Source organism: Elgaria multicarinata, chromosome 20, assembly GCF_023053635.1.
Source record: "Elgaria multicarinata webbii isolate HBS135686 ecotype San Diego chromosome 20, rElgMul1.1.pri, whole genome shotgun sequence".
Taxonomy (NCBI): Eukaryota; Metazoa; Chordata; class Lepidosauria; order Squamata; family Anguidae; genus Elgaria; species Elgaria multicarinata.
Genome location: NC_086190.1, coordinates 737,501 through 750,144, shown reverse-complemented (window position 1 = coordinate 750,144; position 12,644 = coordinate 737,501). Strand labels below are relative to the sequence as shown.

The 12,644-nt window shown below is 41.4% G+C and overlaps 3 pseudogenes; all 3 read right to left on the bottom strand.

The window, feature by feature from the left end:
* Positions 1–247: 247 nt before the first annotated feature.
* LOC134411773 (U6 spliceosomal RNA) lies at positions 248–315 on the bottom strand (annotated as a pseudogene).
* A 5,783-nt stretch (positions 316–6,098) lies between these two features.
* Positions 6,099–6,167, bottom strand: LOC134411775 (U6 spliceosomal RNA; annotated as a pseudogene).
* Positions 6,168–7,390: 1,223 nt separating this feature from the next.
* On the bottom strand, positions 7,391–7,459 carry LOC134411739 (U6 spliceosomal RNA; annotated as a pseudogene).
* Positions 7,460–12,644: the final 5,185 nt, after the last annotated feature.

Here is a 12,644-nt window from a genome sequence, read left to right as displayed (position 1 = left end):
AAAAGACGTTCAGATACCCATTCCGGCAAAAACTCTTATTGCGCAAAACGGGCCGTAATGGCAGCTTCCAAATAAGGTAAGTGAACCAAACTCACCAGATGCACATGACAAGTTGGGACAAATACAGAAAGCTCCAAAAGTTGCCCCCAAACAACGTTCAGATACCATTTCTGGCAAAAATTCGTATTGCGCAAAACGGGCCGTAACGGCAACTTCCCAATGAGGTAAGTGAACCAAACTCACCAGATGCGCAGGGGCATGCTAATCTTCTCTGTATCGTTCCAATTTTAGTACATGTGCTGTCAAAGCGAGCACAACCCTAACCCTAACCCTAACCCTAACCCTAACCCTAACCCTAACCCTAACCCTAACCTTAACCCTAACCCTAACCCTAACCCTAACCCTAACCCTAACCCTAACCCTAACCCTAACCCGGAACCTAACCCATAACCCGGAACCTAACCCTAACACGGAACCTAACCCTTACCCGGAACCAACAACGGAGCCTAACACGGAACCTAACCCTAACCTTAACCCTAACCCGGAACCTAACCCTAACCCGGAACCTAACCCGGAACCTAATCCGAAACCTAACCCTAACCCTAACCCTAATCCGGAACCTAACCCTAACCCGGAACCTAACCCGGAACCTAACCCGGAACCTTACCTGGAACAAAACCCGGAACCTAACCCCGAACCTAACCCGAACCTAACCCGGAACGTAACCCGGAACGTAACCCTAACCCGGAACCTAACCCGGAACCTAACCCGTAACCTAACCCGGAACCTAACCCTAACCCTAACCCGGAACCTAACCCTAACCCGGAACATAACTCTAACCCTAACCCGGAACCTTACAATAACCCTAACCCAGAACCTAACCCTAACCCGGAACCTCACCCTAACCCTAACCCAAACCCGGAACCTAACCCTAACCCGGAACCTAACCCTAACCCTAACCCGGAACCTAACCCTAACCAGGAACCTAACCGCGTTAGGGTTAGGCAAATATAGAGAGCTCCATAAGTTGCCCCGAAAAGACGTTCAGATACCCATTCCGGCAAAAACTCGTATTGCGCAACACGGGCCGTAACGGCAGCTTCCCAATGAGGTAAGTGAACCAAACTCACCAGATGCACATGACAAGTTGGGATAAATATAGACAGCTCCTAAAGTTACACCAAAACCACGTTCAGATACCCGTTCTCGGAAAAAACGCGTATTACGCAAAACGGGCCTTAAAAGCAGCTTCCCAATGAAGAAAGTGAACCAAACACACCAGATACACATGACAAGTTGGGACAAATACAGAAAGCTCCAAAAGTTGCCCCCAAACCACGTTCAGATACCCTTTCCGGCAGAAAACGCGTATTGCGAAAATGGGCCGTAACGGCACCTTCCCAATGAGGTAAGTGAACCAAACTCACCAGATGCACATGCCAAGGTAGGACAAATATAGAAAGCTCCAAAAGTTGCCCCAAAACCACGTTCAGTTACCCGTTCCTGGCAAAAACGCGTATTGCGCAAAATGGGCCGTAACGGCAGCTTCCCAATGAGGTAAGTGAACCAAACTCACCAGATGCGCAGAACTAGGTGGGGAAAATATAGAAAGCTCCAAAAGTTACCCCGAAACCACGTTCAGATACCCGTTTTTCGCAAAAACGCGTATTACGCAAATTGAGCCGTAACGGCAACTTCCCAAAGAGGTAAGTGAACCAAACTATCCAGATGCACATGACAAGTTGGGCAAATATAGAAAGCTCCAAAAGTTGCCCGAAAACCACGTTCTAATACCCGTTCATGCAGAAAACGCGTATTGCCAAAATGGGCCATAACGGCACCTTCCCAATGAGGTAAGTGAACCAAACTCACTAGATGCACAAGACAAGGTGGGACATATATAGAAAGCTCCAAAAGTTACCCCCAAACCACATTCAGATTCCCGTTCCGGTCAAAAACGTGTATTGCGCAAAATGGGCCGTAACGGCAGCTTCCCAATGAGGTAAGTGAACCAAACTCACCAGATGCACATGACAAGTTGGGACAAATACAGAAAGCTCCAAAAGTTGCCCCCAAACTACGTTCAGATACCCTTTCCGGCAAAAACTCGTATTGCGCAAAACGGGCCGTAACGGCAGCTTCCCAATGAGTTAAGTGAACCAAACTCACCAGATGCACATGACAAGTTGGGACAAATATAGAAAGCTCCAAAAGTTGCCCGAAAACTACGTTCAGTTACCCGTTCCTGGCAAAAACGCGTATTGCGCAAATTATTGTTATTATTATTATTATTATTATTATTATTAGTATTATTATTATTAATTTTTTTATTTATATAGCACCATCAATGTACATGGTGCTGTACTGAGTAAAACAGTAAATAGCAAGACCCTGCCGCATAGGCTTATAATCTAATAAAAGCATAGTAAAACAATAAGGAGGGGTAGAGAATGCAAACAGGTACTGGGTAGGGTAAGCAGGCACAGGGTAGGGTAAAAGTAACAATAGAAAGTAACAGTAGAAGTCTGCACAACATCAAGTTTTAAAAGCTTTAGGAAAAAAAAGTTTTTAGTTGAGCTTTAAAAGCTGCGGTTGAACTTGTAGTTCTCAAATGTTCTGGAAGAGCGTTCCAGGCGTAAGGGGCAGCAAACGAAAATGGACGAAGCCGAGCAAGGGAAGTAGAGGCCCTTGGGCAGGCGAGAAACATGGCATCAGAGGAGCGAAGAGCACGAGCGGGGCAATAGTGTGAGATGAGAGAGGAGAGATAGGAAGGAACTAGACCGTGAAAAGCTTTGAAGGTTAACAGAAGTTTATATTGGATTCTGAAGTGAATTGGAAGCCAATGAAGAGATTTCAGAAGCGGAGTAACATGGTCGGAGCGGCGAGCCAAGAAGATGATCTTTGCGGCAGAGTGGTGAACAGAAACCAACGGACTGATGTGAGAAGAAGGAAGGCCAGAGAGAAGAAGGTTGCAGTAGTCCAACCGTGAAATAACCAGTGCATGAACAAGCGTCTTGGCAGAAGAGACAGACAAAAATGATCGAATCCTGGCAATATTATACAGGAAAAATCGACGATTTAGCTACTGCCTCAATATGAGGAATAAAGGAGAGCGAGGAGTCAAATATAAAGCCAAGGCTACGAGCTTCCTTGATCGGAGTAAGCGTAACATCATTGACAGTAAGAGAGAATGAGAGATGAGGAGAAGGTTTAGGAGGAAAAACAAGCAATTCAGTCTTTGCCATGTTAAGTTTCAAGCGACGATGAAGCAGCCAAGCTGAGATATCTGAAAGACATGCCGAGATACGATCGTGAACATCAGGAGAAAGTTCCGGAGATGACAGATATAGTTGTGTATCATCGGCATACAGATGATATTGGAGGCCATGAGATTGAATAAGCTTGCCCAAGGGCAACATGTATAAGGAAAACAACAACGGGCCAAGCACCGAGCCTTGCGGAACCCCTACTGAAAGGGGAAAGGAGGAAGACGAGCTGCCATTAGTCAACACGCTGAAAGAGCGACCCGCTAGATAGGAGGCAAACCAGTTATAGACAGAGCCACAAAATCCAAGGTCATGAAGGGAATCTAAGAGAAGATCATGATCAACCGTGTCAAAGGCTGCAGTTAGATCAAGGAGAATAAGAACGGAATAATGGCCTTTAGACTTAGCAGTAAGGAGATCATTGGTGATCTTAGTAAGGGCTGTTTCGGTGGAATGCAGAGGACGGAATCCAGATTGAAAAGGATCCAAAGCAGAGTTACTAGAAAGAAAGTCAAGACAGCGAGAGTAGACCGCACGCTCCAGGATCTTTGAAACAAACGGCAACAAAGAGACAGGTCGTAACGGCACCTTCCCAATAAGGGAAGTGAACCAAACTCACCAGATACACATGACAATTTGGGACAAATAAAGAAAGCTCCAAAAGTTGCCCCCAAACCACGTTCAGATACCCTTTCCAGCAGAAAACGCGTATTGCGAAAATGGGCCTTAACGGCACCTTCCCAATGAGGTAAGTGAACCAAACTCACCAGATGCACATGACAAGGTAGGACAAATATAGAAAGCTCCAAAAGTTGCCCCAAAACCACGTTCAGTTACCCGTTCCTGGCAAAAACGCGTATTGCACAAAATGGGCCGTAACGACAGCTTCCCAATAAGGGAAGTGAACCAAACTCAACATATGCACATAACTAGGTGGGGCAAATATAGAAAGCTCCAAAAGTTACCCCGAAACCACGTTCAGATACCCTTTCTGGGCAAAAACGCGTATTGCACAAATTGGGCCGTAACGGCAACTTCCCAATGAGGTAAGTGAACCAAACTCACCAAATGCACATGACAAGGTGGGACAAATATAGAAAGCTCCATAAGTTGCCCCGAAACGACGTTCAGATACCCATTCCGGAAAAAAATCGTATTGTGCAAAACGGGCCGTAACGGCAGCTTCCCAATGAGGTAAGTGAACCAAACTCACCAGATGCACATGACAAGTTGGGACAAATATAGAAAGGGATTATGGAAACAAAGAGCGTTGAGAAATATGTCAGTAAGAATAAAAGAGAATTATTATAAAATTGTATGGAGGTGGTACCAAACTCCGGTTAGATTGAATAAGATAAACAATCAGCAATCAGAAAATTTTTGGAGAGGTTGTGGGGTTAAAGGAACGTATTTGCATATGTGGTGGGAATGTAACTATGTTCAGAAATTGTGGAAGATGGTGTTTTTGGAGATTGAAGAAATTGTGGAAATGAAGATAGAACGAACACCAAAAGTTGCATTGCTGTCACTATTTGAAGAAGATTTTAATTGTAAAAAGGAAACTAAGGAACTGATAACAAATTTGTTGATTGCAGCAAGATTGATTGTAGCTAGGAACTGGAAGATTCAAGGGGAATATTCTATTGAAGAATGGTATAAAGAAGTATGGGATATAGCTATTAATGATAAATTAACAAGTAATATTAAATGGAGAAGAGGTATAGCTAAATCAAATGATTATGAAGGAATTTGGAAACAGTTCCTAATATCTGTGTTTTCAAAAGGAAGTGGGAAACCACCAGCAGAAGAAAGTATGAGATTCTGGAATCAGGAATGAGATCCCGAGGTGGGGGGTGCACTTGTAGGTTATTTTGATTATGTTATTAAGATAAGATTTTGTATTCAAATTGAACATTATATAGTATGTTGTTTTTGTTGTTGTTTTTATGTGAATGTAAATGTGCATGTTTAAGTATTGTAATAATAATAATAATAATAAAAAAACAGATACCCTTTCCGGCAGAAAACGTGTATTGCGAAAATGGGCCGTAAAGGCACCTTCCCAATGAGGTAAGTGAACCAAACTCACCAGATGCACATGACAAGGTGGGACAAATATAGAAAGCTTTAAAAGTTGCCCAAAACCACGTAGAGTTACCCATACCGGCAAAAATGCGTATTGCACAAAATGGGCCGTAACGGCACCTTCCCAATAAGGGAAGTGAACCAAACTCACCATATGCACATAAATAGGTGGGGCAAATATAGAAAGATCCAAAAGTTACCCCGAAACCACGTTCAGATACACGTTTTGGGCAAAAACGTGTATTGCAAAAATGGGCCGTAACGGCACCTTCCCAATGAGGTAAGTGAACCAAACTCACCAGATGCACATGACAAGGTGGGACAAATATAGAAAGCTTTAAAAGTTGCCCCAAAACCACGTTCAGTTACCCATACCGGCAAAAATGCATATTGCGCAAATGGGCCGTAACGGCACCTTCCCAATGAGGTAAGTGAACCAAACTCACCAGATGCACATGACAAGGTAGGACAAATATAGAAAGCTCCAAAAGTTGCCCCAAAACCACATTCAGATATACGTTCTGGGCAAAAACTCATATTGCGCAAATTGGGTCGTAACGGCAACTTCGCAATAATGGAAGTGAACCAAACTCACCAGATGCACATTACAAGGTGGGACAAATATATAAAGCTCCATAAGTTTCCCCGAAACGACGTTCAGATACCAATTCCGGCAAAGACTCGTATTGCGCAAAAAAGGCCATAACGGCAGCTTCCCAATGAGGTAAGTGAACAAAACTCACCAGATGCGAAGGGGCCAGGCTAATCTTCTCTGTATCGTTCCAATTTTAATATATGTGCTGCCGAAGCGAGCACAACCCTAACCCTAACCCTAACCCTAACCCTAACCCTAAACCTAACCATAACCCTAACCCTAACCCTAACCCTAACCCTAACCCGGAACCTAAACCTAACCCGGAACCTAACCCTAACCCAGAACCTAACCCAAACCCGGAACGTAACCCGGAACCTAACCCGTGAACCCAAACCGGAACCAAACCCGGAACCTAACCCGGAACCAAACCCGGAACCTAACCCGGAACCAAACCCTAACCAGGAACCTAACCCGGAACATAACCCGGAAACTTACCCGGAACCTAACTCAGAACCTAACCCGGAACCTAACCTGGAACCTAACCCTAACCTGGAACTTAACCCTAACCCGGAACTTAACCCTAACTGTAACCCGGTACCTAACCCTAACCCGGAACCTAACCCTAACTCTAACCCAGAACCTAAACATATCCCGGAACCTAACACTAACCCTAACCCTAACCCGGAACCTAACCCTCACCCGGAACCTAACCCTAACCCTAACCTTAACCCGGAACCTAACCCTAACCCTAACCCTAACCCGGAACCTAAACCTAACCCGGAACCTAACCGGGTTAGGGTTATGCAAATATAGAAAGCTCCATAAGTTGCCCCGAAAAAACGTTCAGATACCCATTCCGGCAAAAACTCGTATTGCGCAAAATGGGCCGTAACGGCAGCTTTCCAATGAGGTAAGTGAACAAAACTCACCAGATAGACATGACAAGTTGGGAGAAATAAAGAAAGCTCCATAAGTTGCACCAAAACAACGTTCTAACACCCGTTCCTGCGAAAGGGACAAATATAGAAAGCTCCAAAAGTTCCCCCCAAAACCAAGTTCTGGTACCCGTTCCCGCCGAAAACGCGTATGGCGAAAATGGGCCGTAGCGGCACCTTCCCAATGGGGTACGTGAACCAAACTCACCGGATGCACGTGACAAGTTGGGGCAAATGTAGAAAGCTCCAAAAGTTCCCCCAAAACCACTTTCTAATACCCGTTCTTGCGGAAAACGCGTATTGCGAAAATGGGCAGTAACGGCACCTTCCCAATGAGGTAAGTGAACCAAACTCACTAGATGCACAAGACAATGTGGGACAAATATAGAAAGCTCCAAAAGTTACCCCAAAACCACGTTCAGATACCCGTTCCGGTCAAAAACGTGTATTGCGCAGAACGGGCGGTAACGGCAGCTTCCCAATGCGGTAAGTGAACCAAATTCACCAGATGCGCAGGGGCCATGCTAATCTTCTCTGTATCATTCCAATTTTTGTATATGTGTTGCCGAAGCGAGCACAATCCAAACCCTAACCCTAACCCACAATCCTAACACTAACCCTAACCTAGGCATTTCTCTTCTCCCAGGCATTTTTAACAGCATTTTAACAGCATTTAACAACGTTAAGTTTGTTTTTAATGGACCCCACAATTGTTGTTTTTAAATGGATACTGTTGTTTTTATACTGTTTTTGTGTGTGTGTGTGTGTGTGTGTGTGTTTTTAAATTGTATACTTTTAATGTTTACTATTTTTAAATGTTGTAAACCGCCCAGAGAGCTTCGGCTGTGTGGCGGTATATAAATGTAATTAAATAAATAAATAAATAATAACCCTAACCCTAACCCTAACCCTAACCCTAACCCTAACCCTAACCCTAACCTTAACCCTAACCCTAACCCTAACCCTTACCTTAACCTTAACCATAACCCTAACCCTAACCCTAACCCTAACCCTAACCCTAACCTTAACCCTAACCCTAACCCTAACCCTTACCTTAACCTTAACCCTAACCCTAACCCTAACCCTAACCCTAACCCTAACCCTAACCCTAACCCTAACCCTAACCCTAACCCTAACCTTAACCATAATTTTCTCTATATCGTTCCAATTTTATTATATGTGCTGCCGATGCGAGCACAACCCTAACCCTAACCCTAACCTTAACCCTAACCCTAACCCTAACCGTAACCCTAACCCTAACCTTAACCCTAACCCTAACCCTAACCCTAACCCTAACCCTAACCCTTACCTTAACCTTAACCCTAACCCTAACCCTAACCCTAACCCTAACCCTAACCCTAACCTTAACCTTAACCATAATTTTCTCTGTATCGTTCCAATTTTAATATATGTGCTGCCGATGCGAGCACAACCCTAACCCTAACCCTAACCTTAACCCTAACCCTAACCCTAACCCTAACCCTAACCCTAACCCTAACCCTAACCCGAACCCGAACCCGAACCCTAACCCTAACTCTAACTCTAACCCTAACCCTAACCCTAACCCTAACCCTAACCGTAACCCGAACCCGAACCCGAACCCGAACCCTAACCCTAACCCTAACCCTAACCCTAACCCTAACCCTAACCCCAACCCTAACCCCAACCCTAACCCTAACCCTAACCCTAAACCCACCCCCAACCCTAACCCCAACCCTAACCGTAACCCTAACCCTAACCCTAACCCTAACCCTAACCTAACCCTAACCCGGAACCTAACACGGAACCTAACACGGAACCTAACCCTAACCCGAACCCGAACCCGAACCCTAACCCGAACCTGAACCATAACCCTAACCCGGAAACTAACCCTAACCCGGAACCTAACCCTAACCCAGAACCTAACACGGAACCTAACACGGAACCTAACCCTAACCCTAACCCTAACCCGGAATGTAAGCCAGAACCTAACCTTAATCCTAACCCTAACCCGGAACCTAACCCTAACCCGGAACGTAACCCGGAACCAAATTCGGAACCTAACCCGGAACCTAACCCGGAACCTAACCCTAACCCTAACCCTAACACGGAATGTTAGCCGGAACCTAACCTTAATCCTAACCCTAACCCGGAACCTAACCCTAACCCGGAACGTAACCCGGAACCTAACCCGGAACCAAATTCGGAACCTTTTTTTTTATTATTATTATTAAATTTTTATTCATTTTCAACACTATATAAACATAGGTAAACATTACCAAAATATAACTGAAACAAAACACAATAAGAAAAAAAAAAAAAACATCAAATATCTGCTGCATACATATTGAATGATTGTTGAGTACAAATATCAAAAACTATTACATATACCTTATCATACTACAACATCTTCGTTCTTAACATAAAAGTGCACCCCCCACCTCGGGATCATTCTTGAGTCCAAAATCTAATCGTTTCTTCTGCTGGTGGTTTCCCACTTCCCTTAGTAAACACAAACACTAGGAACTGTTTCCAAATTCCTTCGAACTCATTTATTTTAGTTACGCCTTTTCTCCACTTAATATTACATGTCAGTTTATCATTAATGGCTATGTCCCATACTTCTTTGTACCATTCCTCAATAGAATATTCCCCTTGGACCTTCCAGTTCCTAGCTACCATCAGTCGTGCTGCAACCAACAAATTCGATATCAGCTCTATAGTTCCTTTTCCACACTTTATATCTTCAAATAGTGACAGCAATGCTATTTTTGGTGTTTGTTCTATTTTCATTCCCACTATTTCTTCAATTTCTGAGAACACCATCTTCCATAATCTTTGTACATATTTGCATTGCCACCACATATGTAAATACGTTCCTTTTTCCCCACAACCTCTCCAACAATTTGCTGAATGTTGATCACTTATCTTATTCAATCTAACCGGGGTTAGGTACCACCTCCATAGGATTTTAAAATAATTCTCCTTTATTCTTACTGATAAACTTCTCAACACTCTTTGTTTCCATAGTCCCTCCCAGCTCTGTCGCCCTATTTGTATCTTCAAATCTGATTCCCAAACCATTTTCTCTGTATTCTCTCTAAACTCCTTCTCTAACAATATTTTATATATTTCACTCATTAATCCTTTTGAAACTATACTCCCTCCTTTCCCTTCCTCCTTACTTACTACTAATTCTTCAAACCTCGTCATCTTTCTGCACATTCTATTATCTTTAATCCACTTTTTATTCCATTGCTCTAATTGACCATATTCTAGCCAAGATAGCTTCTTCTCCTTTAACAAATTTTCCATATCCTCTCTTGTTTTAATATCTCTTACCCAATCCTTTAATCTTATTTTATTTTTCTCTTTTAATATTTTACATAATCTACCCTTTAGATCCTCTGGGAAATTCTTTAACATTATTATCGGTGCTAAGGGAGAGTTGCTCGGAAGCAGCTTCCCTTTAAATTTACTCCAAATTTCCCATTGAGTCCTCAGGAGTGGATTATCTATACTTCCAACCCACTTTCTTCCTCCGTCTTTAAAAAAAACATTCTCCAAATTCATCTCTACCTTATTTATGGTTTTTTCTTCCATCCAATATAAATCTCCTACTCCCTTAATTGCTTCTACAACATGTCTTAATCTATTTGCTACGTAGTATAATTTTATGTTTGGGAGACCCATTCCCCCCTTTTTTTGGCTTAGGTACCAATTATTTTTATTCACTCTTGCTCTCTTTTCTCCATTACAATATTTATTAATAATATTTTGCCAACTTTTTATCTCGGTTTCTGATATTTTTATAGGTAACATTCTAAATACAAAATTAATTTTAGCTAATATCTTCATTTTTATTAAGGCTATTCTTCCGAACCAAGATAAATTTAATCTTTTATATTTCTCCAATTTCTCTAATACCTCTTTCTTTAACCTCGTTAAATTTTCCTTTTCAAGATTCTCTAATTTTTTTGTAATTTTAATTCCCAAATATTTAATCTCATTCTTAACTTTCAATTCCATTCCCTTAAATTCCCAATCCTTTTCTTCCTTCTTGGTATAGTTAAACAACATCATCTCTGATTTAGACCAATTTATTTTTAACCCTGTAATTTCCTCAAATTCCCTCAACTGATATTTAATTCTTTCTAATTTTCTTAATGGATTCTTAATGGTCAATAAAGTGTCATCCGCAAACATGTTTAACTTTATTTCCCTTACCTCTCCAATTCCTTCTAACTCTTCATCCTCCCTTAGTGCCTTCGCCAAAACTTCCATAACCATTACAAACAGGACCGGCGAGAGCGGACATCCTTGTCTTGTTCCTCTGGCTAGTCGTATCTTTTCAGTAAGTCCGTCATTTACCACCACTACCGCCGTATTTTGGGAATATAGCTGTTCTATTACATTTTTAAATTTATTTCCAAATCCCAATTTATCTATAATACTCTTTAGTGCCTGCCAGCTCACACAATCAAAAGCTTTAAAAATATCTAATGCCATAATACCTGCCTTAATATTTGCTTTTTTTATTACATTTATTACATTTAAAACTCTACCCACTAAATTATGCATATGCCTTCCTACCACAAACCCACATTGATCTGCTCCTATATATTCTGCCAAAAATTTATTTAGCCGTTTGGCCATAATAGATGTAAAAATTTTAGCATCCTGATTTATTAAAGAAATAGGTCTATAAGAATCGGGATTAGTCAAATCTTTATCTGGTTTTGGGATCAGAATTATCACTGAATGTTCCCATGATTCAGGTATCTTCTCTCCTGATAATATCCTATTATAAAGTTCCATTAATTTTGGAACTAAACAGTCTTTGAAGACCTTATAATATTCTGGACCCAAACCATCTGCTCCCGGTGATTTACCAACTTTTAACTTATCAATAACCTCTTCAACTTCTCTTTGAGTTATTACTGACTCCATTAACTCCTTATATTCTAATTTTATTCCCTTCTTTATAAACCTTCCAATATACTCCTCCACCTTTTCTTGTTGAATTTCTTTACCCTTATACAATTCCTGATAGAATTCCTGAAAAATTTTTATTTTAGCTTTCATTGCATGACAATAATTCCCTCGGCTATCTTTCAACGTTTCTATCCCATTCCTCCCTTTTTCTTTTTGTGTGAGCTTGGCAAGCAACCTCGAGTTCTTATCACTGTTTTCAAAATATTCCCTTTTCATATACATTAAATTCTTTTGAATCTCTTCTATATTTAAATTTTCTAATTGTTTCTTCTTAGCTTGTATTTCCACTAATTTATATTTATCTTTAACTCGACAATATCTTTCCTCCAAGTTTTTAATTTCTATCTCTAACTTTTCCTGTTCTGCACGTTGTTGTCTTTTTAAACTACATGTTTCTCTAATACAGATTCCTCTTGCTACAGCCTTCATGGTGTCCCAAATGACTGACCCAGCTGTTCCTCCTTTTTCATTAATTTCCCATGACTCCGACAGTTCCTTCCAAATTTTATCTACTATTTTATTATATTTCAATATCTTTGTATTCAGCTTCCATCTATATGCCTCTTTATAATCTTTCTTAACTGTAAATTCTAGACTTAACAAGGCATGATCAGTTACTTTTATTACCCCCATTTCCATTTTACAAATCCTCGTTGCAAAATCTTTAGAAACAAATATATAATCTATCCTGGAGTATGTATGATGAACTAGGGAAAAGTATGAAAATCCAGGCCTATTCCCGTTAAGTAAACGCCACGAATCTAAATAATCATTTTCTTTTACTAATTT